The sequence below is a fragment of the Pan troglodytes genome, chromosome 23 (genome assembly GCF_028858775.2).
Source record: "Pan troglodytes isolate AG18354 chromosome 23, NHGRI_mPanTro3-v2.0_pri, whole genome shotgun sequence".
In the NCBI taxonomy this organism is placed as follows: Eukaryota; Metazoa; Chordata; class Mammalia; order Primates; family Hominidae; genus Pan; species Pan troglodytes.
Window position 1 is genome coordinate 39,994,450 of NC_086016.1, and position 26,597 is coordinate 40,021,046.

The following is a 26,597-nucleotide window of genomic DNA, read 5'->3' on the forward strand; positions in this document are numbered from 1 at the left end:
ACTGCCCAGGCCCATCTTGCTGAGGCTTATCTTGGGCTTAGTCTGGGAGGTGGAGGGGAGGTTAGGCCGAGGAAGGAAGAGATGTAGGCTGGAGGGTCAGAACCTGTTGGATGGAAGAAAATTGGGCCCAACCAGGACTCCTAACGTCTGCCTCAGGTGGCAGGATGGGCACTTGGCAGGGGACTAGGGAGAGACGTGAAGGCGGTGAGGGTCCTGTGGGCCCGTGAGGGTGGCTGGCCCGAACTGCTTCGTCTGCGAAATCCTGTTGAGTGCCTAGTGTGTGCCAGGCACTGATGCCCAGCTCCTCACCCTGCCTCCTACCTTTTCCTAGGCAGCCCTTTCTGCCCCGTCCTGCACAGTAAGAGAGACTGCTCAGGGATCCCTCTGAGAAGTGCAGAGCCCCAGCTTGACCCCTGGTCCCTTCTCTGCAGACACCCAGCACACGCACGTTCTGGTCTGGTTCAAGGTGGAAACACAAGACTAAAGCTGCCAGGAGGCCAAGGTGGGACAGGTTGGGGGCCCTCTCTCAGTAGGTCTTAGAGGCATTTTGGGTTGCTACCTCCTGGGACCCAGCTCCTTCCACACTGGGCTCACCCTGTCTTGGGAGAGGGTAGGGGAGTCCTAGTCCTGATTGTCACGAAGTCCTCTACTCCCCCACCCCAACAAGGGGTGGGGACTTGCCCTGCCTCTTCCCTCCTCTGCCCACCTCTCCCTCCCTCCCCTTTTCTTTCCTGCCCATCCTCCGTTGACACCTTTTCCTCTCTCTTTCCTTGGCCTCTCCTCCAAAGGTCGCAGTGCTGTTCTCTTAACTGAGGGCAGCCCCGCCGGGGTGTTGAGGCCGAGGTGGGGTGTATGTGGGTTATGTAATGGAGCTGGGGCCGCATTGGCAACCATGTGACGTTCTGAGCTCCTCAACAGCAGGGCAAGGCCTCAAGCCCACCCCAAGGGGTCCTGTCTGGAGTGGGCTGCAAGGGGTCTGGGGAGGCAAGGCCTCATGCTTGGGAAAGGCCAAAGGGGTGTAGGGGGTGGGAAATGGGACACAATGAGGTAGTCACACGAGGCAGAGGCATGTTGGGGGTGGGGGGAGCGGACACTGGAACACACACACACACACACACACACACATGCTCACACACACAACCAGCCAGACAATCGGGCCAGTGTGTCTGGGGCCTCGGAGCCCAGTGAATTAGGAGTTTGATAAGGGTTTTCTCTTTCTCTCGCTTGCTGGCCTTGGACAATCTCCCCCCAGTTTTCCTCGACGCCACCCCCGGCGCTGCCAACCCTCCTCCCCCCGCCTCCCTTCTCTTCCCTGTGCCCAGACTCTTGTTCGGGGCCTTGAAACAGTGAGCTGTCTTTGTTCGAAATACAGGTGAACGGCAATCATGTGATTAACACACACACACATAAAAAGCTTTTTAACAGCGCCCGCTCAGCCTCAGAACCGCCCGGAGAGGAGCCGCCCTGGATGGACAGAGGGACGAGGGACGAGCATCTGCCGTCGTGTCCCGGCTGCCCTGCAGTCGCCTCCAACACCCGCTGCTGCCCGCCCGCTGCCTGCCTGCCTGGCATCTCTCTCTCCCGGTGGGTCCCCACTCATCCTTCCACCCCTCAGTTCCTCCTCTTTGAGGAAAGGACCTCCCCGCTCTCTGCTGTGTCTGTGACTGGCCTGAGACCCGCCTGGGGCAGGAGGGGTGGTTGTGGAGGGAAAGAGCCCAGAGTTAGGAGGTGGAATGTGGGGTCCCACAGCTGCCCCCTCTCTAACTCCCTGCTTCCTCCTTTGCCCTCCTTGGTCCAGCTGTGCCAGGATGGGGGTGGGGGTAGCAGTGGGCACGCTCTGTCTGCAGGAAGCCACGCTAGACAGAAGGGGCCACTCCCTCTCTCTCGCCCTTGTCCCCGCACAGACACTGCCTTCCTCTCAGGGCTGTGCTGGGCTTTTTGCTGAGCAGTGTTGGGTGAGGCAGGTGGGCCTGCAGGGGGGGTGGGAAGGGCTGTCAGATGACCAGTGCTGTGTGTGTGGTTGGGGCCCCTGCTGCGAACACATCCCTGCCATCCCATCCATCCCCTCCATCCCATCCCAGGCCCTGGGAACCCAGTGTTCTCCAGCAGGCAAGGGTGAAGGACCCACAGTCATTCCTGAAGAGCAGGGAGCTTGGAGAGGGGAGGGATCCTGGCTGAAGACACCTGGGCCTCTGCCCCAGCAGGACAACAGGAGGGCCAGTGTCACCTTCTCCTCCTTTCCCTGCTGGGGGTGGCAGGGGTCCCTTTACCCCCTCATTCTTGACCCTTCTTCAGGGATGCTTGTGACCTCCTTACCCCACCCCCCATCACCTCTCCGTCCTGAAGTGAGGGTTTGTCACCGTCCATGGCAAGGTGTGGTGTCTGGTAGGCTCTATGACCTGCCCTCTCTCAGGGTGTTTATTCTGCAGCAGAGAGGGGTCTGCGGTCTGAGTGTAATGGTGGAAATCCAGGCTTCCTTCCATGGCCCAAGGAGGCCTTTCCGGAGCAACAGGGTTTTCCTGGGACTCGGCCTGGCTTTTGTTAAGGCAGGTCCCGGATTTACTCAGAAGATGGGCCCCAGAGAGGAGGAGAGGAAAGAATACCTGTCAGTCAAACGTGAAGCCCACTGATGACACTGCCTGGCAGAGCTGCCTCCGGTCAGCAGTGACCCTTCACCCCCCAGCTCCCAAGTCCTCTTCCTGAGGGAGCTGGTCCGGCTTTATGGAAGGCTCCGCCTGTGTTCCCCACCCTGGGTCCCTGGTCCCTCACCTGTCACGTGGGGCGATGGTCACCCTCCCTCCCTGCCTGCCCTGCAGGATACACTGAGATGAAGGTCAGGAAATCTGCTGGCTGCAGAGCCAGGGGCCATGCAGAAGTGAGGGATGGTCTGGTCAAGTTGAGGCTCTGCCCCAGCCTCAGTTTCCCCACACAGGCATGAGACTGTCTTCCTGACTTTCAGAGGACAGGGCTGAGATGGGATGAGGGAACACAGGGAAAGCGTTTAGCACCTCTGAGTGCTGTGTGGATGCGACCTGGGGGGTCCTGGCCATCCACTATTTAATTCTATCTGGACTGTGCACCCTCCTACCTCCAGTTTCCCTGCGGGGGCCTTTCACAGGGCCTGGCTTGCGGATACGGGGTTTGGCGTAGGGCAGTGCTTCTCAAATGGGAAGGCGCACTGAGATTCTTCAGGTTGGGGTGGGGCCTGAGGTTCTGCATGTCTAATCAGTTGCCTAGGACTGGCTCTAATTCTTGTTGAATTTAGAATCACTTGTGGAGTTAAGAAAAACATAGTGGGCCTTGGTTGGGTGCGGTGGCTCACACCTGTAATCCCAGCACTTTGGGAGGCCAAGGTGGGCAGATCATGAGGTCGAGAGATTGAGACTATCCTGGCCAACATGGTGAAACCTTGTCTCTACTAAAAAAAAAAAAAAAAAAAAATTAGCTGGGCATGGTGGCAGGCGCCTGTAATCCCAGCTACTTGGGAGGCTGAGGCAGGAGAATCGCTTGAACCCGGGAGGCGGAGGTTGCAGTGAGCTGAGATTGCACCATTGCACTCCAGCCTGGGCAAAAAGAGCGAAACTCTGTCTCAGAAAAAAAAAAAAAAGAAAAAGAAAAAAAGAAAAACATACTGAGCCAGGCGTGGTGACTCATTCCTGTAATCCCAGCACTTTGGGAGGCCGAGGCGGGCAGATCAACTGAGGGCAGGAGTTCGAGACCAGCCTGGCCAACATGGTGAAACCCCATGTCTACTAAAAATACAAAAATTAACTGGGCATGGTGGCACGCACCTGTAAGCCCAGCTACGTGGGAGCCTGAGGCAGGAGAATCACTTGAACTCAAGAGGCAGAGGTTGCAGTGAGGCGAGATCGCACCACTGCACTGCAGCCTGGGTGACAGAGTAAGACTCTGTCTCATAAAAACAAACAACAACAACAACAACAACAACAAAAAAAAACATACTGGAGCCTAGATCCCACCCCAGAGTGGTTGATTCTGAATTTCTGAGGCTGAGGTACAAGCATAAAGTTCCCTGGGAGGTCTTCACAGAGTCTCTGGATCCCTGAGGCTGTGAATGGCCCCCTTCCAGAGCCAAAATCACCAGGGATGGAGGAGGGGTCTTGGACCCACCAGCCAGGCAGGTTATACTGGGGTATCCGGAGAGCTTTGGGGTGTGGCAGGGGAGGGCCTATGCACTGGGAAGGTGGAGGGCTGACGGGCACAGGTTAGTGGTCGAGGGCAGCGTAGTGACAGACAGAAGCTACCCTGCGGGTCTTCAGCCGAGTCTGAGTGCGCTGGGGTGGCTGTGGGAGCTCCCCTGAACGTTTTCTAGGCCACCTCCACCTTTGGTTAAGGCTGTGTCATCCTCAGTCTTGGATGTAGTGGAAAGTGACTTGAAGTCAAGAAATCCTGCCACTAGTACCCAAGGGGCCTTAGGCAGATCATGCTATTAACCTCTCAGGACTCGGCTTTTGCATATGTACGATGTTGATAATCTTATGCACCTTTGATATCCCCAAGTGATGAGAGAATTATATAAGAATACACACACACATCTCCCCTACCTAGCACAGTGACTGCTCAATAAATGTGAATCAGAGGAAATCATTTAGCTATTAGGCCAGCACTGGGAGGTGTGGAGGATGCTCACCTCAGGTCAAGTGCACAAGTATTAACCGAGCAGCCACCACGGCCTCACAGTCAGGAGTTTATCATTTGCCTTTTGAATCCTAATGTCAGACCAGGTGGCATTCCTGCTTGGGATGACAAGCTCCTCTGTCATGGGTGGGCCTCCTCTGCCATGCCCCTTAACAGCGCAGGCGACACTCTAGGGCCTCCCCAGGTGCCGGCTCAGCTGTGAGGGCTCCTGTCATCGGACTTCATCCTCCCAACAACCCTCTGAGTAGATGCTATTATTCTCATTTTAGGGAGGAAACTGAGGCACAAAGCGATTCAGTGACAGGCCTGAGGTCGCCCAGCAAATGATGACAGGGTGTGGACTGGGACCTGTGGTTGGTCCCAGCCCAGCCTCTGACCACTCTGCTCTATTGCCCCTAGGCTGCAAGTGCAGCTGCAGGTGGGCCTGCTCCTGCCTCCTCTCCTTGCCTGGGCCTTTGGGCCTGCTCCGTCTTCCCCTGGAGCGCTGTCCTCCCTCTGCCTGCTGGCGGTCTAGGCACTGCTGCAGCCCCACTGAGAGGTCCTCTTCCAGGACACACCTTGGGCACCTTGGTTGGAATTCTTTTCCCTATGACTTTCCCTCAGAGGAGGAGACACCTTCAGATGTGCTCTGCCTCCTTACTGAACAGCCTGGAGGACAGGCCAGTCTCCAGTTCCTATTGGGAGCCCCTGAGGCCATGCTCAGCCTCGGCTCACCTTCCCTGAGCCGAGTTGCTGTCAGAGTTCCAAGGAGGAAAAGACCAGGGAGGCTGGAGCGGGCAGGAGTGGCTTCCTGGAGGCAGAGGGTCTGAGCTCTGGGGGAGGAGGATGGCATTCCATGGCCTGTCCCAACGGGGGCTCTTGCCCCTCCCTGTTTCTGGTGCAAGCAGAGGGTCTCGGACCCAGGCCAGCAAGGCAGCTCCCGGGGTTGGAATCTTCCTTCGCTCCCAACTCCATCCTTTCTGGAAACCAGGAAGCTGGGGCCAGTGTCCAGCTCTGCCTCTGGCAGCCTGGCCTCTGCTCTCTTCTGAGAAGCCTTCAGAGAAGTTGACTGCCCATTCCTGCCATCTGTCCCCAGCTGCTGGAACGCCCTTCCTGGCGTCTGCCCTGAGCCTCTCCAGCTGCTGGGAACTTCTGTGAATGTGTCCTCTGTGCAGGGCACTGGGCCAGGAGCTGGGACTGGGAGGTGAGAGAGACCAGACCTTGGCTTTGAGGAGCTGAGGGTTTGATGGGAGAGACCGATGTAGAAACCTGGAACCTGGCACAGCCAAACAGGCAGCTGGAGCTGGGCCTCTGGACCCCAAGAGCTGGGGTCAAGACCCAATGGCTGTGGAGGCCCTGTGTTGCCTTGGCAACCTTCTTCCCTCTCTGGGCCTCAGTCTCCCCATCTGTAAAATGTAAAATCAGCAGGCTAGCTGATCTCTGAGAGTGTTTCCATATTTGATAACCCGTGAATTGTATTTCAAAACAAGAGGCCCGTGCCTGATCCAGTGTTTGCAAGGTGATGCCTCAGACCCTTGGTGTTCCTCAGGACACTGATAGGCATCTCTTGAAAGACATTTGGGAAACACTGCTTTCTGCTTCCTCTTTTTAGAGATGTAAGGGTGGGACGTGGTGGTTCACGCCTGTAATCCCAGTACTTTGGGAGGCCAAGGTGGGAGGATTGCTTGAGTCCAGGAGCTGGAGACCAGCCTGGACAACATAGTGAGACCCCCGTTTCCATTGTTATTATTATTATTATTATTATTACTATTATTATTTGAGACTGGCTCTGTTGCCCAGGCTGGAGTGCAGTGGCGTGATCTGGGCTCACTGCCACCTCCACCTTCTGTGCCCAAGCAATTCTCCTCCCTCAGCCTCCTGAGTAGGTGGGACACTACCGGCGCATGCCACCATGCCCGGCTAATTTTTTGTATTTTTAGTAGAGACGGGGTTTCACCATGTTGGCAAGGCTGGTCTTGAACTCCTGACCTCAGGTGATTTGCCTGCCTCAGCCTCCCAAAGTGCTGGGATTACAGGTGTGAGCCACTGCGCCTGGCCACCATTATTTAAAAAAAATTTTTTTTTTAACTGTTTAAGTAAAAGAGATGCATTGCCTCTAAGCATGCTAAAAGTTCTAAATTCTGCAGTTAAAAACTGCTCTTTAAAATATTTAATATGAATCTTCAATTTATTATTCTGTTATTTTTACCACCTATTAACATCTTGTAGAGTTTTTGATGGAAACCAGTTTCACCCTGTTCTGGAGAGGACATAGTTGCCTGAGGTGGACGTGGAGGCACCATGGCCCCTGAGTGAGATGTGCATGTTCCTTACTTTGGGGTCACCCTGCCTTGGTTTCCAACTCCGTTCAGACCTGTTTGACGTGTACCAGGTGACTACTCAGTGTCAGGCCAGGGAAGCAGCTGAATAGAATATGGCACTGACCCCCAGTTCCCTGTGTTCCCATGCCTTCAGAGTTCTCATTGTCTTGCATTGTCCCTGCTGGGGTGTGGACTTGAGGGCTGGGTCCTTCCCGCCTCCTCCGTGGTGCCTGTTACATAGGAGTAACGTCAGCAGATGAAGGGCTTGCATGGAAGAGAATGTGTGCAGGCAGCATGTGGGGAAGGAATGAGCATGCGCTCCTGAGTTAGACAGTCCAGGTTTAAAAAAACATTGTTAGAGATGGTGTCTCAAACTCTTGGGCTCAAGTGATCCTTCCACCTCACCCTCCTGAGTAGCTGGGACTATAGGTGTGTGCCACCATGCCTGGCTCTAGCTCCAGGTTTGAATCCTGACACCTCCATTTATTAGCTGTGTGTCCTTGGCAAATGAATTAAGGTCTCTGAGTCTCAGCTTCCTTCCAGGTTGTGGTGAGGATTAAAGCAGATAATGTATGTAAACACTTAAGACAGGGTCTGGCACATGACGGAACCCAGTAAATGGTAGCTATTGTTACCAGCAGCTTGGGGATCTGCCGCCAAGGTGGCTGTTGGTTGACCTTGGGTTTAGAGTAGTCATTGCTGCTGCTTTTTTTTTTTTCTAGACAGAGTCTCACTCTTTCACTCTGTTGCCTAGGCTTGAGTGCAGTGGTGTGGTCTTGGCTCACGGCAACATTTGGCTCCCAGGTTCAAGCAATTCTCCTGCCTCAGCCTCCTGAGTAGCTGGGATTACAAGTGCACATCGCCATGCTTTGCTAATTTTTATACTTTCAGCAGAGACGGATGGGGTTTCACCATGTTGCCCAGGCTGGTCTCAAACTCCAGACCTCAGGTGATTCGCCCGCCTCGGCCTCCCAAAGTGCTGGGATTACAGGTGTGAGCCACCGTGCCCGCCCCCCGGCTAATTTTTATATTAGTTATTGCTTCTTATCCTGTCAAAATGCTGTCATCAGATGTTCCCCGTCTGCTCCCAGTCACCACAGAGGCTGCAGAGCCAGGGCCGATGGCCATCCATGGAACCAAAGCAGAAGGGGAAGCAAGTGACTGAGCTCACATGACTGTTTAGTCATGGAACTGGACATGTCTGCTGTGACATTTTGTTCCCGGGGTTCCTGGGGACCTACCCTAGGCAAGCTCCTGCTGTCTGTGGGGTAAATAAAGAGGGGTGAGTGTGCCCCTTGTCTTTAGGGAGCTTGTTCATTCATACATGTCTAGACACTAGGCAACATGGTGCAGACATGCATGAGGATTAAGAGAGTGGGGAAGGTGGAGGGAAGGAAGAGAGGGGGCAGAGGGGACCTTTATGAGATGGGTCCATTGGTGTTGTCCCTGGAGCGGAAAAGAGCTGTCTGTAAATATGGTCTGAGCAGGGTGGGCTGCACATGGCTCATGAGACCTTTGTCCTTTCACCACTGGCAGGCAGCTGGCAGCTTGGGGGAAGGGGCTTGTCAAGGTTGCCCAGCTTAGGAACTGACAACGGGACCAAGTCTTCTCATTCCAGATTCCTTGTCATTTTCCTCTGTGATCTAGGCCACTGCCCCAGACCAGGGCTGGGCAGGAAGGGAGCTCAGCCCACCCATCTTCCTGCTCTCACCCGGTTTACTGCTGTCCCTTAAAGGTAAAAATGGGGTGATCCAGTCAGAATTTAGTGTTTGTCTGAGCTTGAAGGATCCTCCTCGCCGACATAAGGTTTCCTTATTCTTCGCTGATGTCACTTGTTAATGAAAATGGGAGCCGAGTGATGATGAGCTGAGCTGGGGATCCAGAGACCAGAGTTCAAGGCTGGCCCTTGCCCCATTTACCAGTGAGATTGGGATAAGCTAAGTAACCTTCCCATGCCTCAATCTCCTGTCTGTAAAATGAGAATCACGATACCTGCCATGTCACAAGGATAAAAAGGGCCGGGCACAGTGACTCACGACTGTAATCCCAGCACTTTGGGAGGCCGAGGCAGGTGGATCACGAGGTCAGGAGATCGAGACCATCCTGGCTAACACGGTGAAACCCCGTCTCTACTAAAAATACAAAAAATTAGCTGGGCATGGTGGCAGGCGCCTGTAGTCCCAGCTACTCAGGAGGCTGAGGCAGGAGAATGGCGTGAACCCGGGAGGCGGAGCTTGCAGTGAGCTGAGATCGCGCCACTGCACTCTAGCCTGGGCAACAGAGCAAGACTCCGTCTCAAAAAAAAAAAAAAAAAAGAAGTAAGGAATGGCAAGTGCTCAGCCTAGCACCTTTGACAAAAACAAGACCTAGTAGTTGCCTCTTTCAGTCATTTCAACTGCCAGTTAATGCCCCGCATTTTCCAGGTGGGATGGCTTATGTCTTGGCTATAATCAAGCCCGGGAAAACCTCTTCCCTTTCTAGGGTGCAGAGTTGAGCTTACTGAGATCACAACAGGGAACCCAGGCACAGCCCTGGGGTGTGTTCACATGTCAGGGGCTTCCGTTCACACAGGAAGTATAATATTTGCTAGGCTGCCAGGCTGAGGGCCTCACACACACGCACCCCAGCTCACCTTCAGCTGTGTGTGCTTCACTGTGAGCAGGTGTTATTTTGCTTTGTGTTGTTTTTGAGACAGGGTCTCACTCTGTGGCCCAGGATGGAGTGCAGGGGTGCCATCACGGCTCACTGCAGCTTCTACTTCCCGGGCTTAATCGATCCCCCACCTCAGCCTTCCAAGTAGCTGGTACCACAGGCACCAGCCACCACGCCTGGCTATTATTTATTTATTTATTTATTTTTGAGACGGAGTCTCTCTCTGTCGCCCAGGCTGGAGTGCAGTGGAGTGATCTCGGCTCACTGCAAGCTCCGCCACCCGGGTTCATGCCATTCTCCTGTCTCAGCCTCCTGAGTAGCTGGGACTACAGGTGCCCACCACCATGCCTGGCTAATTTTTTGTATTTTTAATAAAGACGGGGTTTCACCGTGGTCTCGAGCTCCTGACCTCATGATCCGCCCGCCTTGGCCTCCCAAGGTGCTGGGATTACAGGCGTGAGCCACTGCACCCGGCCAATTTTTGTATTTTTTTGTAGAGACAGGGTTTCACGATGTTACCCAAGCTGGTCTCATTGAACTCCTGAGCTCAAGCTATCCTCCCGCCTTGGCCTCCCAAAGTGCTGGGATTATAGGTGTGTGCCACCTGCACAGGTGTTTTATATTTACCTCACCTCTCTACCAGGTGGCAAATTGAGACATCAGAGAGTTTAGGGCTTAGAACCCAGAGTTGAAATCGCAGTGACTGCTTTGGCAGGTGCAATGGGAGGAGCTGCTCCCGACTCTGCCAAGGTCCCAGCTCCTGCTGTGTGATCTTGGGGAAGCCAGCCACCCTCTCTGGCACATTCTCCATCAGTGCATTGAGGGAGCTGGCCTCTGACATCTATCAGATTTGCTATCAGGGGCTTTAGGGCTCTACTGAGACAGGCCCACATTTGCTTTTGTTTCCCACCTTTTGTCCCCCAAGTGCTCGGGGTTGGACATGTGAGCACACAGCAGATGCTCAATAAGTGCTTGCTGAACCTCAGTGATCAGAGAGATAGCTTGGCAGGTCTGTCTCCTGGGTCTGTCATTCCCTTAGCACTGCGTGGGGAGTCCCCTCACATCCTTTCCTGCTGGGGGACCTCCTCCTGGGGGATCACCTAAAGCTCATGTCTACAGAGACGCCTCTCTCGACCCTCCAGTACCAGCTGTTTTCTCTGACAACACCTGGCCTTTTCCTTTATAGCACTCATTGCAATTTATGATCACATATTTATTGGCAGATTAGTTGTTCATTGTCTGTCTTCCCCACAAGGATGTCTACTTCATGAGGGCAGCTTCCTAAGTCCTCAGTGATCAACTGAGTGCCTGAATGAATGAATGAGTGGTGAGGACAGAATGGGGGGTAAAAAGCTGGGAGAGGCAGGTACAGTGGCTCACACCTGTAGTCCCAGCACTTTATGAGGCTAAGGCTGGTGGATCGCTTGAGCCCAGGAGTTGAAGACCACCCTGGGCAACCCCCTTTCTACCTTGTTATCATGGCGAAACCCCATCTCTACTAAAAATTAAAAAAAAAAATCAGCTGGGTGTGGTGGTGTGTGCCTGTAGTCCCAGCTACTCGGGAAGCTGAGTGAGAGAATCACCTGAGCCTGGGAAGTTGAGTCTGAGAAGTGAGTCATGATCGTGGCACTGCACTCTATCCTGGGCAACAGGAGTGAGACCCTGTCTCAAAAAAAAAAAGAGCGAGGAGGAGGCTGAGGGTTAGATGAGGCTGTCCAGGGCCTCTCACTGATGGAGGTGGTCGTGACTCCTAGTCCAGTGCTCTTCCTTCTTCTGGAGCAGGGACACCCTGGGGGACCAGGCTGGGTTTAATGGGCAGCCAAGCCCCTGAGGACCTAGGGAAGAGGAGGAGGGGATGGGGGATCTGAGCCAGCTCCACCCCTTCCCCCAGCAGGCAGGAAGGACAGGGCAGATCTGTCAGCTTCAGATACCACTGCCCCAGGGGACCCAGCCCTGAGCCCAGGGAGGCAGGGAAAGAGGGGGGGACAGGAAGCACCCGGGTCTTCCCCTCCTCCCTTTTGCCCCACCCTCCGCCCCCATCTCTGGCGAGAGAGCTCACAGCCCCAGGCCTTGGCACTAGGGGGACAAGGGCGGGGCAGTGGGGGACAGAAATCCAGTTCTGGGCAAATCCCTTCCTCTCCCTCATTTGGTTTCTGGCCTCAAATTGGGGACTGCCCTGGCAGCCCCTGGAGAGCTTGGCTGGGGCCTTGAGGCAGGAGGGATGGAGTGAGAGGGAGAGGGCACTGCCCACTTACACCCTTCCTGTGTGCCCAGCCCTGTGCAGACCTAGCTGCAGTGTCACTCGACAGGAGGAAGAGCCCTGGGCGGGACCTGGGAGGCCTCACTGAAAGGCTGGGCTCTGTCAATAATTGCTGTGTGACCTTGGGTGGGGCACAGCCCCTCTCTGGCCACTGTCATTCTCCTCATCTGCCAATGTGGTCCAAACCTGGGGCCAAAGAACACAAGCCCTTGGGGAGTTTTAAAAGACTAATTCCCAGGCCCCATTCTGAGTGGTAGATTTGGGTGGGACATCTGTATGTTTAAATCTCCACTGCGATTACGACGCACCTGGTGGAGGCACTACTGCCATAGATGGTCTAAGGGCCTCTCCCCAGCCTTGAAACTCCCACCCCTAGGGCAGGCCACCCCACTCCTGTGTCCTACTCGGGAAGGCAAGGGCCGCAGTGGCTGGCTGCATCCTTTGGGGTGCCAGCTGGGACACAGGTGGCAGGCCGTAGGGAGCAGGGTGCTGCCTGGGGAGGGTGTGTGCTGTGGACCTGCCAGGAACAAACACAGAGGGGCCTGGGAGGGCCCTGAGCTTCCCAGCCGGAGTCTCCCCTCCATCCCCTCCTCTGAAGGCCTCTTCCCCCTGACCTTTCTCCCTTCTTTTCCACTTCGGCCTCCACCTTGTTTCTCTGTCCATTGCTCCCTCCTTCTCCTCTTTCTGTCCCCAGCCTCCTCTCTCTGGGAAGCTTTTTAATTTTGACCCCACATCCCACAGTTGGTTGCTCCTGCCTCTTGGTGTCCTTCCTGTCCTGGCCCTCCTGCCCTGGCTCCCTGTCTCTCTCCGGCCCTGTCTCTATCTCTCCCTGTTTTTCTCTCCCTGATGCATTCTCTCCCTCCCTCCCTCCATGAATTTCTCTGTCTCTGTCCTGTGCCACCTCTCATCTGCCCTGCCTCTGTAAATGTGGGGAGGACCCTGGGAAAATGACAGAGATGGGGAGAGCTGACAAGTTAGAGAAACCAAGGCTTGTGGCAACCCGCAGTCTTCCCCACCTGGCTCCAGCCTACCTTCCCCAGGCCACCCGGCTCTGTCCCCTGCATGCCCTGGGTCACCCTGCCCCTCCCTCGTGCCTGTGCCCAGCTCCGCATCTCCCTCTTCCCATTTCCAGCTTCCCTGACACTGCCCCGGGGCCCTTTCTCTGGCTGTCCCAGGGACCTCACCTCTTGTGAGCCCACAGCTCACTGTCTGTCGAGGGGGGACAGGCAGGAGGTAAGGATGCGTCCGAGCCTCCCTGGGACACGACCCTCACAGAGTCATGGAGTGCAGGATTTGTACCATCTCCTGGCGCGAGAGCCAGGGTTGCTCAGATTGATGGAAGAGCAGGTGTTTGTGTCCCCTTCCGGTGAGAGCTTTCCAGCGCCCAGAGAGCCAAGACGGCTTGTGGAATTGGGGAAGAGGCAGGGAGAGGGTGGGAAGTGGGAGTGGAGGGGTATGTTCTTCCCCTCCCGGGGCCTCAGTTTCTCCTCACAAGCTCTTCCCTCTCTCTCATTGTCTAAGCCTTTCCCTTCCCGCCTCTGGTGCGATTGGGGGTGGGGCAGGGGCAGGGAATGAGGGGATGCTGGGCTTTTACTCAACAGAGCAATTTATCCTGTGATCAAAAGAGGCCATGGCCGCCTCATCTCTCCTCAGAGACCTGCCCTGACAGGTGTTGTCCTGCCTCCAGTCCGTGTTAACCCCCTCAAGGCCAGGGCCGGGCCGAGGGTCTGAGCCTTCCATCTGCCCCTTGAAGGGGCCTCCCTGGGGTCCAGAGACATCAGGCTGGCCCTGGGGAGGCTGTGGACCCTGGGCCTCACACTTACATCTGGACAGGCCTTCTGACTTCCAGGGCCTGGTGAGAACCTCAGGTGAAGAGTTGCTGTCAGGCTCCCTGGGCAGGTTGGGGTGGTCCTGCTGTCCCACCCTGGGGACTTTATTCCAGGGGCTGTGGGCTGGAAGGAGCCCCTGTTCCTTCCAGACTCCCTCTCTGCACCCTCCCTACTGCTGGCCCTGTGGCCCTGGGCGTGGGATGTGCAGAGGACCGGCCAGGAGAAGGGTTAAGTCAGGGACTCTTGGGATGGCTTTGGCCACGGCCATTCCTCCGAGAGAAGAGAACAAGGGGCCCATTCTGTGTGTGGGAATTAATAGCAAAGAGTCATCTGGGGTGTCACTCAAGCACTGATCGACTCCCAGAGGAATGTGAGAGGGAGAGAGAGAGGGAGAGGAGAGGAGAGGAGAGGAGAGGAGAGGAGAGGAGAGGAGAGGTGTGGTGGGGGCTGAGATGGAGATGTCAAAGGCAGGGCATTAGGGTCTGGCTGGTACAGGAGCCCGCCCTGGTAGGAGGACCCGCCGCCCCAAGATGGGTCCTGCTTTTCACCACAGATGCGCCCCCGTCCCTACACAGGATGAAGACCCCCTCCTGTCATTCCCTCACCCAGGGCCTCCCCCTTCTGTCTTCCCTCATTCCCAGACGGCCGTACCCTCTACCCCGAGGTGGGCCTGCTGGGCAGCTGGCCCTGAGTTCCTGGGCTCTCCCAGTCTGCCCCCATCTTTGCTGAGAGATCCAGGTGCTCCTTGTGGGAAATGCCCTGGGGATGGTGCTGTGGAGTGCCAGCCTGGGGTCCTGAGTTGTACCCTCTGTCCCAGGATCCAGGAGCCCCACTTGCCTGGCTCCAGGCCCAGTTCAGACACATTTCTACCGGGTGGCTGCAGGCACCTTTGGCTGCCTGCGTGTGGGGATGCTGGAGCTTGTCAGCCATCACAGGGGGCTCAGCCTTCCTCATCTGCTCAGGCCCCTGTGGCAGCCTCAGCCTGGCCTGTGGGTGAGGACCAGCAGGCCTCCTGACATCTGAATGTCACACCCTAAGGAAGGCCTTGGTGAGGCTCCAGGAGGCCTAGGAGGGTGTGGTGCTCTCCTGCTCCAGTTGTGGGGTTGAGTCAGAATCCTCCCAGGTCATCTGCCCCTGGGTGTCCTGACACCCCTTCCCCTCCCCAGGGCCTCAGGCTGGCCACCGAGCCGAAATGAGCCTAGACTCTGTGGGATGCAGAGGCAGTGGGGTGCGGAGGATGAGGGCTTTGGGGCAGTCAGAGCAGGGTGCCCCACTCCTTGGCCCTGTGACCTGGGCAGAGCTCCTTTGTCTCTCTGAGCCCCGGGGTTTCCTCTTGAAAATGGGTCATGTCATAACTGGCAGGTTCAGAGGTAAGAGAATGTAACAGGTGTCAAGTGCCCGACACAATAGCCAACCACTGTGTGTTGTTATTTTTATTGTGATGATTATTGTTATTGGAGGGCTGGGCAGCCTCCACTACCCTTGGGCTGGAAGGCACACTGTGCACACCATTTGACTGCCTGGATCTGCACCTGGCAGCCTGTGCCCGCTCGGCGAATTGCAGGGATCCCAGTGCTGTTCCTCCTCAGCTGTGGTTTTGGCGAGGGTGAGCTTATTGGCCCCCAGACCTCCTGTGTGCCAGTGTCATTTCCATATCTGGTGACTCATCCTGCTGGTCCTGCCGGAACATGATGCCTCCCCTGACGGCATGGTGCAGGCACAGTGTGTGCAGCCACTGGCCTCGGTTCCTCCCCTGGGAGTTGGCCACCTGCGCCCCCACGGTAGACTCTGGCATGCTAAAGCCTGAAGGGAGCTTAGCGGTTGTCCAGCCGGACCTTCTTATTGTACTGACAGGGAGCTGAGGTCTAGAAAAGAGAGGGCCTTTCTGGGGCACTGTGGAGTAAACAGAGTTGGCAGGCTCTTCTACATTGGGCTAGGAGTCTGGACTCCTGGGTTCTTGCCCAAACTTGGATGCTAGGGGCCAAGTGGGCTGGGGAAATTCCTTACTCATAGCTGGGGTGAGGAGAGGACACATGGAGAAAGAAGGTGGAGCCTTTTGCAAACTAAAGTGCTTTCCAAATATGGGGGGTTATCAGGAGGGTGGCTTTGGGCCCCTCGAGATGGTGCTGACCCTGTGTTCCTCTGCAGTCTGTGCAGGGCACTAGGGTGGTTGGTGTCACCAGCCCAGGGGCTGCTGGACACAGGCCCCACCCAGAGGAATAAGCCAACACCATTGAGGAGGGGCAGCCCAGGGCTCCCTGCCTGGCTTTGGAGGTGTAAGGTGTTTGAAATAACATTCTCCAACATGCTCAAAGTGAAACCAGCTTCCTTTGGGAACATATGGAGACCACAGGCACTTCACAGGGGCTGATGAGGACCCACCAACTCTGCTGTGGGCTCTGTCCCTGCCCTTGGAGCTCATAGCCTGGTGACCTTGGCATTCATTATTTTCATTCCAGTTCTCAGCACAGCGCTTGGCACATAGTAGGAACTCAGGAAGTGTTTATGGGATGGAATGGGGTGATGATGTTGAGGCAAGATGAAGGGTATGAACGGAGATGACATCTGCGTCTTGCCTGGAAGCAGAGGGTAGGAAAAGGAGCAAGTAAGGAGTGGCGGCTGGCATGGGTGCAGCACCACTGAGAGGAGGGGTTGAGAGAGGTTAGAGAAGGACTGGAGTCAACACTCCTGAGAGCCCTTCTTTGCCCTGTGGCCTCTTACTTGCAAGCTAGTTCCCCTCTCTCAGCCTCAGTTTCCTAATCTGTAAAACAGGGATAATAGAATTTATTCATGAGTTGTTGCAAGGCTCAAGAACGGTAACGCATGGGCCATGGCAGGCTCTCGACCGTGCCTGCTGGACACCCAGTGTGTTGTGAACAGAGATCTTTAGAGAGAACAGATAAAAATTACAGAAGTATCTTATAGAGACACAGTTGACAGATACAGAAATAATGTGAGTTGCATCATATTAGATTCAGAGAGATTAAAGATAGATTTTTAGGGGAATTTACGAATTTATTCATTTTGGGGACACAGAGAGCGATGAGCACTGGGATGGAGATAGTGAACGCCTGACATTGGAGGCTCCTGGACTATAGAGTTGCTTTGTTTGTTTTTTGGATGGAGTCTCATTCTGTTGCCCAGGCTGGAGTGCTGTGGTGTAATGTCGGCTCACTGCAACCTCTGCCTCCCAGGTTCAAGCGATTCTCCTGCCTCAGCCTCCTGAGTAGCTGGGATTACAGGCATGTACCACTATGCCTGACTAATTTTTGTATTTTTAGTAGAGATGGGGTTTCACCATGTTGGCCAGGCTGGTCTCCATCTCCTGACCTCAAGTGATCTGCCCGCTTAGGCCTCTCCAAGTGCTGGGATTACAAATGTGAGCCACCTTGCCTGGCCAAGTGGTTTTTTTTGGATGGAGTCTCACTCTGGTGCCCAGACTGGAGTGCAGTGGCATGATCTTGGCTCACTGCAACCTCTGCCTCCTGGGCTCAAGCAATTCTCCCACTTCCGCCTCCTGAGTAGCTGGAATTACAGGCACCTGCCACCATGCCTGTATTTTGTAAAAATACGAAAATACAAATTTTTGTATTTTTAGTAGAGACCAGGTTTCGCCATGTTGGTCAGGCTGGTCCCAAACTCCTGACCTTGGGTGATCCATCCACCTCAGCCTCTCAAAGTGCTAGGATTACATGCGTGAGCCAGCACACCTGGGCTTTTTTTTTTTTAATTTATTTTTTTCCCCAAACTTGGACAAAGCATATCACTTACAGACTTTTTATTGGGCCACAAAAATGCTTAAGAACTAAAGAAGAAAACTCCAGCTCCAAAGTATACAAAAATAGCAACAGAGAAATTATTCAAAATTTTAAATGAAAAATAAAAAAGACTCTTTAAAACTTGTTTATAGCCAACCAGTTCTATGTAGCATGTGACGTGGGTACATTTCAACATGCTTGATGCAATGTGGGGTCAATGGGACCCACAAGAGTCTTATAAAGTGTCCAGGGCACTGCAACCTCCGCCTCCCAGGCTCAAGCAATTCTCCCACCTCCCAGCTGAGTAGCTGGGATTACAGGCACCTGCCACCATGCCCGGCTAATTTTTGTATTTCTAGTAGAGACTGGGTTTCACCATGTTGGCTGGGGCCATGGGGCTGGGGTTGCTCAGCAAAGTCAGCTGTGTCTGGGGGCAACTGAGAAGGGCTTCCCGGTGGAGGTGATGTTTGGGTGCAACCTTACAGAGAGAGAAGGGATTGAATAGAGGGGAAAATGGCCTGATGGTGACTTTTGAGTCTTTTTTTTTGAGACGGAGTCTTGCTCTATCACCCAGGCTGGAGTGCAGTGGCGCCATCTCAGCTCACTGCAAGCTCCGCCTCCTGGGTTCACGCCATTCTCCTGCCTCAGCCTCCCGAGTAGCTGGGATTACAGGCACCTGCCACCAGGCCCGGCTAATTTTTTATATTTTTAGTAGAGACGGGGTTTCACCGTGTTAGCCAGAATGGTCTCGATCTCCTGACCTCGTGATCTGCTTGCCTCAGCCTCTCAAAGTGCTAGGATTACAGATGTGAGCCACCGCGCCCGGCCAACTTTTGAGTCTTGAGGTAAAGGGAGATGTGTGAGCAAAGGTTCAGAGAAGGGAAAGCACATGGAGAATTAGGGAGAAAGGCGAGATACTTGGCATGCAAGATACTTTGGAATTAGGATGTGGAGAACAGGGGAGGGGTTAGGGTAACTCTAGAAAGTTTGGTAGAGGCTTATGTACCAGGCTTGGACTTTATCCTAAGGACAGTCAGGAACCATGAGCGAGACAGAGTCTTGCTCTATTGCCCAGGCTGGAGTGCAGTGGCGTGATCTCGGCTCACCACAACCTCCGCCTCCCGGGTTCGAGAGATTCTCCCGCCTCAGCCTCCTGAGTAGCTGGAATTACAGGTGCGTGTCGCCACACCTGGCTAACTTTTGTATTTTCAGTAAGGATGGGGTTTCACCAAGTTGGCCAGGCTGGTCTTGAACGCCTGACTTCAAGTGATCCGCCCACCTCGGCCTCCCAAAGTGCTGGGATTACAGGAGTGAGCCACTGCACCCGGCTGGGAGATAGTTTAAGAAGGGTGAGGAGAGTGGTGGTGACACAGTCAGCCTATTTTTTTTTTTTCTTTTTGAGACGGAGTCTCACTCTTGTCACCACTGGAGTGCAGTGGTATGATCTCGGCTTACTGCAACCTTTGCATCTCAGGTTCAAGCGATTCTCACACCTCAGCCTCCCAAGTAGCTGGGATTACTGGTGCACGCCACCATGCCCAGCTAATTTTTGTATTTTTATTAGAGATAGGGTTTCACCATGTTGGCCAGGCTGGTCTCGAACCCCTGACCTCAGGTGATTCACCTGCCTCAGCCTCCCAAAGTGCTGGGATTACAGGCGTGAGCCACTGTGCCCAGAACAGTCAGCCTTTTTTCCCCGAGTTCACTCTCAAAGCATTGTGGCAGCTGCATGGTTGATGGGGAAGGGAGGGAGGTGCTGGAGAGTGGAGGCCGGAGACCCACTAGGAGATTAGGAGACTGTTTTGTTTTTTAGATGGGGTGTCGCTGTGTTGCCCAGGCTGGAGTGCAGTGGCGTGACATAGCTCGTTGCAGCCTCAAGCTCCTCAGCTAAAAAAATCCTCCTGCCTCAGTCTCCAGAGTAGCTTGGACTACAGGCATGCACCTCTGTGTCTGGCTAATTTTTATTCTTTTGTAGAGATGCGGGGGTCTCACTATATTGCTCAGGCTGGTCTAGAACTCCTGGCCTCAAGTGACCCTCCCACCTCCCTGAGATCCTGATGGCATAAGCCACCAAACCTGGCCAGAGGCTGGAGTGTTAACACCGGTGAAAAATGATGATAACCTGTATTAGGATGGGTCGTAGGGAGGGAAGAAGAGGAGAGATTTGAGAACAAGTCAGGCAGTGGCTGGAGTGAAGGACATTGGAAATAGGTGGTAATAACACCCTTGCCACTTCCTGAGCGCTCACTGTGGGCCAGGTGCTTTCTACCTATAAGACATGCATATCTACTCGCTGAGTTCTCATGACTGCCAGAATGGAGCAAGAGATGACAGGCAGGCCTGATTTAACTGGAATCTGCAGAATCCATACATGCCCTGCAGTTAAAAACCACTGGCTAACTTGATTACCTCTGTAAGAAAACAATAAATAAATAAAACCCAGTGTCAAAAACCGCATGATAGGCTGGCCGCATTGGTTCACGCCTGTAATCCTAATACTTTGGGGGGCCAAGTCGGGCAGATCACTTGAGGCCAGGAGCTCGACACCAGTCTGGCCAAGATGGTGAAACCCCATCTCTACTAAAAATACAAAATTAGCCTGGTGTTGTGGCGCACACCTGTAATCCCAGCTACTTGGGAGGCTGAGGCAGGAGAATCACTTGAACCTGGGAGGTAGAGGTTGCGGTGAGCTGAGATTGGGCCATTGCACTCTAGCCTGGGCAAAAAGAGTGAAACTCCGTCTCAAAAAACAAAACAAAACTATGTGATACATATTTGTTGCTGGCAAATTAGAAAATATAGAAAAACAAGAAGAAAGGCCGGGAGCCATTGGTTTTTAACTGCAGGGCATGTATGGATTCTGCAGATTCCAGTTAAATCAGGCCTGCCTGCCATCTCTTGCTCCATACTGACAGTTATGAGAACTCAGCGAGTAGATATGCATGTCTTTTAGGTAGAAAGCACCTGGCCCACAGTGAGCACTCAGGAAGTGGTAGGGGTGTTATTACCACCTATTTCCAACATCCTTCACTCCAGCCTCCCGAGTAGCTGGGACTACAGGTGTGTAACACCATGCCCAGCCAATTTTTGTTTTGTTTTAGTAGAGTCAGGGTTTCAGCATATTGGTCAGGCTGATGTCAAATTCCTGGCCTCAAGTGATCTGCCCACCTCGGCCTCCCAAAGGGTGGGATTACAGGCATGTGAGTCACCTCAAATGCCAGATTTAAGAGTTGGGAGTCCTAATGGGGAACCACAAAGGATTTCAGCTCAGGGGTGATGGAACCCTGTAGACCTTTAGCAAGCTCATCCTGGCCAGGTGGAGGAAAGACTGATAGCAGGAGAGCTGGTACTGGCCTGGGGGCCGGAGAGGAGAGCTCCCACCAGCAAAACATTACGATGAAAGGCAGTTGGTGATAGATCGGGTGTGCAGGAGCCAGGGTGAGGGATTGTCAGGCAAAATAGGAATGGAGGGGCGATGCAATCACGTAAAATGACAAGACCCAGAGCAGTACCCTCTGAGCAAGGTCTGCAGAGTGGGACCTCCTTGCGCTGTTTGTCACTGGTCCTCAGCAAGGTCAGAGATGAGTACAGAACTTAGACAAGTATAGTCTAGAAACTCCTGTAACAATTTGATGTGGCTGCCATTTCCAAGACTGTGATTCATTTTTAGTAATTGTTTTTTATTGTATGTTACAGAAGTATTGGTCTGCAAAGAATTGGTTTTTAAAAACCTTGGGCCAGATGTGGTGGCTCACGCTTGTAATCCCAACATTTTGGGAGGCCGAGGCAGGAGGACCACTTGAGGCCAGGAGTTCAAGACCAGCCTGGGCAACCTAGTGAGACACCATCTCTATTGAAAAAAAATATTAGCCAAGTGTGGTGGCCCATGCCTGTTGTCCTAGCTATTTGGGAGGATTGCTTGAACCCAGGAGGTAGAGGCTGCAGTGAGCCATGATGGCACCACTACAGTCGAGACTGGGCAAGAGAGTGAGACCCCATCTCTAAAAAAATTTTTAAAAAATGGTTTGCTCTTCACTCCATTGAGCTGCAAAAACACTGGTCTAGATGGACTTTGGGACATACGGAGGGCAGCGAACCAGTGAGCGAGGCAGTGAGCAGGCATGTGGGTGGCTGTGCACACACCCCAGGGACCTGGGATTATTTCTGGAGTCAGAGTGATCATTGGGAGCTGACCACAGCCACCCAGCCCATAGCAAGGGCCACCCTCCAGCCGCTCACTCAGCAAATATTTAGCAGGCACATACTGTGTGCCAGGCCAGGCGCCGAGGCACATGTTGGGAAGACAGAGGAGACGAGGCAGGTTCATCCCTTCCTCTTGGAGCTGATACCTGCTCGCACTAGTCCCCAAGGGTCATTCCAGAAGGGAAACTTCAACGTGGCTCTGGGGAGGAGCGGGCAAGGGGAGCAAGGAGCAGCTTTTCCATCCTACCTGGTCCATTGCTCCCACAGACCCCCCAGGAAGGGCCTGGCTTGGGGAGGCAGCAACGGGGGAAGGACAGGGAACAGAACTTGGGTCAGCAACCATGGCCCCAGCTCTGTCACCTCTGTTTATGCCATTGTCCTGGGGAGCCTGTCATCTCCGAGCTCCAGCTTCCACATCTGCATGGTGGGGATCCTGGGGTCCTCCTGCCTCACCCAACAGAGGTCTGGATTAGAAGGAGCTTGGGAGAGGACAGTGGGCTGACTTGTGATCACAGTCCAAGTTTCCAGAGTACACCCTGCATCTGTCTTCTTGTAGAGCTTCTGGAAGCCACAGGTGCACACATCTGAAAGGAACTTGGAATTTACTGGTATGGGTACTCCATTTTACAGGGAATTGAGCTGAGAGGCCTGGAGGGAGACAGATGTGGCTAAGGTTGCCCGTGGTGAGCTGCAGAGTGGGAACATGAACCTAGACCCCCAACTGGACATCTGGCACCCTGAAAGCCTGAGGGAAGGGCCCTCCCAGAGTGCCGTGAAAATCTGGATGACAGAGACCATGTCTCCGGCAGGCCCCCAGCCCCTTCTTCACTAGGTCTCCTGATAGCAGCCACCCAGGACTGCCCAGGGTGGTGGGAACCTTTCAAGAAGGCAGAGGGAGAGTGGGCTCAGCCATAGGGCAGACCCTGAGGGACTCACAGGGCATGAGGTGGCCCAGGCAGGCAGCAGTAGGGTGGCTGGCAGACAGAAGGGGGACTTAGCAGCAGAGACCCATGTCAGGGGGCAAGGTTCCAGACATGTGAGGGATGTGGCTAAGGTTGACCTGGAAAAAGGAATGCTGGGAGCCTGGGAGGTGGAAGGACACTGGAGGAGCTGGCGGTGGACAGAGCGGGGCCGCCCCCATGCCTCCAAGACCCGCTTTCACGTCTGCAAAATGAGATGGAAAGCCATGCCTCCCAGGGCTCCTGGTGGCTGGCAGGTGACAGAGAGGGCACCGTGGGCCTCCAGTTCTTCCCGAGTCCCCCAGGGCCTTGCCTGGGCCCATCAGCAGCAGCAGGCCCTCCGCAAAGACTTGCTGAATTAACAAATGCCTGAGGGAGGGAGAGGGGAACTCACACTAGTTGTGGTCATGGTAAATTTCTGTCCTGAAGAATGGGGAATTACAGCGTTGCTGGGCTCCCTGTGATGGGGCAGCAGGACTGAGGCCTGCGCGAGTGAGTATAGACGCTGTGGTCTGTGTGCAGCCCACTTGCCTTCAGAGCTCTGCCACGGCAGGCCCCCTTTAGCTCCTCTGTTGCTTTACAATAAACTCGCTGGGTGTGGTGGCTCACGCCTATAATCCTAGCACTTTGGGAGGCTGAGGCAGGTGGATCACCTGAGGTCAGGAGTTTGAGACCAGCCTGGCCAACATGGTGAAACCCCGTCTCTACTAAAAATACAAAAGTTAGCCGGGCGTGGTGGCACCTGCCTCTAATCCCAGCTACTCAGGAGACTGAGGCAGGAGAATCACTTGAACCCAGGAGGCAGAGGTTGCAGTGAGCAGAGATTGCACCACTGCACTCCAAACTGGGTGACAGAGAGAGTCTGTCTCAAAACAAAACAAAAAATTAAACATTAAAAAAGGCAGGCGCTGTGGCTCATGCCTGTAATCCCACCACTTTGAGAGCCCCAGGTGGGCGGATCATCTGAGGTCAGGAGTTCAAGACCAGGCTGGTCAACATGGTAAGACCCGGTCTCTACTACAAAAAATTAGCTGGGCGTGGTGGTGCAGGCCTATAATCCCAGCTACTAGGGAGGCGGAGGCAGGAGAATCGCTTGAACCTGGGAGGTGGAGATTGCAGTGAGCCGAGATCATGCCACTGCACTCCAGCCTAGGTGACAGAGAGAGACTCTGTCTCAAAAAAAACAAACAACAAACAACAACAACAACAAAACATTAAAAAAGCCAGGCGCGGTGGCTCACGCCTGTACTCCCAGCACTTTGGGAGGCCGAGGCGGGTGGGTCACCTGAGGTCAGGAGTTCGAGACCAGGCTGGCCACATGGCGAGATCCCGTCTCTTCTACAAAAAATTAGCCAGGCTTGCGCCTGTAATCCCAGCTACTAGGGAGGCTGAGGTGGGAGAATCGCTTGAACCCAGGAGGCAGAGGTTGCAGTGAGCCGAGATTGCACCACTGCACTCCAGCCTGGGTGACAGAGTGAGATGCTGTCTCAAAAAAAAAAAAGAAAGAAAAGAAAAAAAGCAGTGCATTAATTTTACATAGTATGATATGTGGGCAAGTGGAGCAGGGAAAGGGGTGTCAGGAGTAGAGGGGACAGTGATGGAGGGGCAGGCCCCTCTGAGAAGGTGGCATATGCATGAAGACCTGAAGTTGCACAGGCATTTGGACATTTGGGTATCTGGGGAAGAACATTCCAGACAGAAGGAACAACCGTGCAGAGGCTCCAGGTGGGAGCATGGCCGGAGTGTTCTGAGGACAGCCAGGAGGCCGGTGCAGCTGGGACAGAGTGAGCGAGGGGGACAGAGAGGAAGAGATTCGAGGGACCACCAGATGGTCCCTGTGGCGACATGGGCTTGTACTCCAAGGGCAGTGGGGCTGCGGAGGGTTTCAGCAGAGCAGAGATGTGCCCTGATCTCTGTGTTCACAGGATTGCTGTCTACTCTGTTGAGAATGGCCCGAGGGGGTCAAAGCAGAAGCTGGGAGGCCAGGAAGGAGGCCCCTGAGGTATTTCAGAGGAGAGGCAATGGCGGGGGCCAGGGAGTTGGGGGTGGCCTGGCAGGCCACAGTGGCAGTGGTGAGAAGTACACAGTTTCCTGGTTGGGTTTGGTTTTCCTTTTTTAAAATTATGTTTTTGACAGCTTCTCTTAGGTACAGTTGACATACAATAAACTGCACATATTGAAAAGGTGCACTTGGATGAGTTTTGACACATGTATGCATCACACATGAAACTCTATCACCACAATCAAGTAAACAAGTACATCTACCATCCCCAAACTTTCCTCTTGCCCCTTTGTCATCCCTCCCTTCACCCCACCCTCTCCCTAGGCAACCACGTGCAGTCACTGTAGATTAATCTGTATTTTCTAGAATTTTATCTAAATGGAATCATACAGAAGGTACTCGTTTTTGTGTGTGGTCTGGCTTCTGTCACTCAGCATAATTGTTTTGAGATTTATCCATGTTGTTGTGTGTATCTGTAGTTTATCCTTTTTATTACAGAAGAATATGTCATTGTATGGTTAGACCATAATTTGTTTATCCCTTCACCTGTTGATAGACATTTGGGTTGTTTCCAGATTTGGGCTATTACAAATAAAGCTCCTATGAACATTCATGTACAAGTTGTGTGGACATATGCTTTCATTTCTTGTAGATAAATAGCCATGAGTGGAATGTCTGGGTCATGAGGTATGTATATTTAACTTTTAAAGAAATGATCAAGTCTGGGCGTGGTGGCTCATGCCTGTAATCCCAGCACTTTGAGAGGCCGAGGTGAGAGGATTACTTGGATCCAGAAGTTCAGGGCCAGCCTGGACAACATAGCAAGACTCCATCTCTATTAAAAGTAAAAATATTAACTAGATATTGCAGTGCACACCTGTAGTCCCAGCTACTCGGGAGGCTGAGGTGGGAGGCTTGATTGAACGCAGGAGTTTGAGGTTGCAGTGAGCTATGATTGCAGCACTGCACTCCAGCCTGGGCAACTGAGCAAGGCCTTGTCAAAAAAAAAAAAAAAAGGAAAAGAAAGAGAGGAGAGAGAGAGAGAGAGAGAGAGAGAAAGGATCAAACTGTTTTCCAAATTAGCTGTACCATTTTACATTTCCAGCAGCAAGGTTTCAGAGTTCCAGTTCCTTCACCCTGAACAACACCTAGTCTGATCAGTTTTTAAAATTTTAGCCATTCTAATAAATATGTATATGTAATAAATATGTAGTAATAATTCCTTGTGGTTTTTTTTTTTTTTTTCCTTTGAGATGGAGTCTTGCTGTGTCACCCAGGCTGGAGTGCAGTGGCGCGATCTCGGCTCACTGCAACCTCCGCCTCCCAGGTTCAAGCAATTCTCCTGCCTCAGCCTCCCAAGTAGCTGGAATTACAGGAGCACCCCACCACGCCCAGCTAATTTTTGTATTTTTATTAGAGACGGGGTTTCGCCATGCAGGCCAGGCTGGTCTCGAACTCCTGACTTCAGGTGATCCGCCTGTCTTGGCCTCCCAAAGTGCTGGGATAACAGGCGTGAGCCACTGCGCCCAGCCTTAATGGTGTCTTTTGAAGAGCAAAAGTTTTGAATTTTGAGGAAGTATAAGTTATCAATTGTTTTCTTTTATGAGTTGTGCATTTCATGTCGTATCTAGGAAATCTTTGCCTAAGTTCCCAAATACTATCTCCTATATTTTCTTCTAAAAGTTTTATAGTTTTATATTTAACATTTGGGGCTATGATCTGTTTCTTTCTTTTTGAGACAGGCTCTTGTTTTGTTACTCAGGCTGGAGTGCAGTGGAATGATCACAGCTCACTACAGCCTCCATCTCCCAGGCTCAAGTGATCCTCCCACCTCAGCCTCCCGAGTAGCTGGGACTATAGGCATTCGCACCATGCCTAGCTAATTTTTGTATTTTTTTTTTGTAGAGGCAAGGTTTTGCCATATTGCCCAGGCTGGTCTTGAACTCCTGGGCTCAAGTAATCCACCTGCTTTGGC

At 53.5% G+C, this 26,597-nt stretch overlaps 1 protein-coding gene across 2 annotated transcripts in view; it reads left to right on the plus strand.

Moving 5' to 3' along the window:
* POLR2F (RNA polymerase II, I and III subunit F) overlaps nucleotides 1-26,597 on the plus strand; it is an 86,109-nt gene that overhangs the window by 29,088 nt on the left and 30,424 nt on the right. The gene's annotated exons all lie outside the window — the stretch shown is intronic.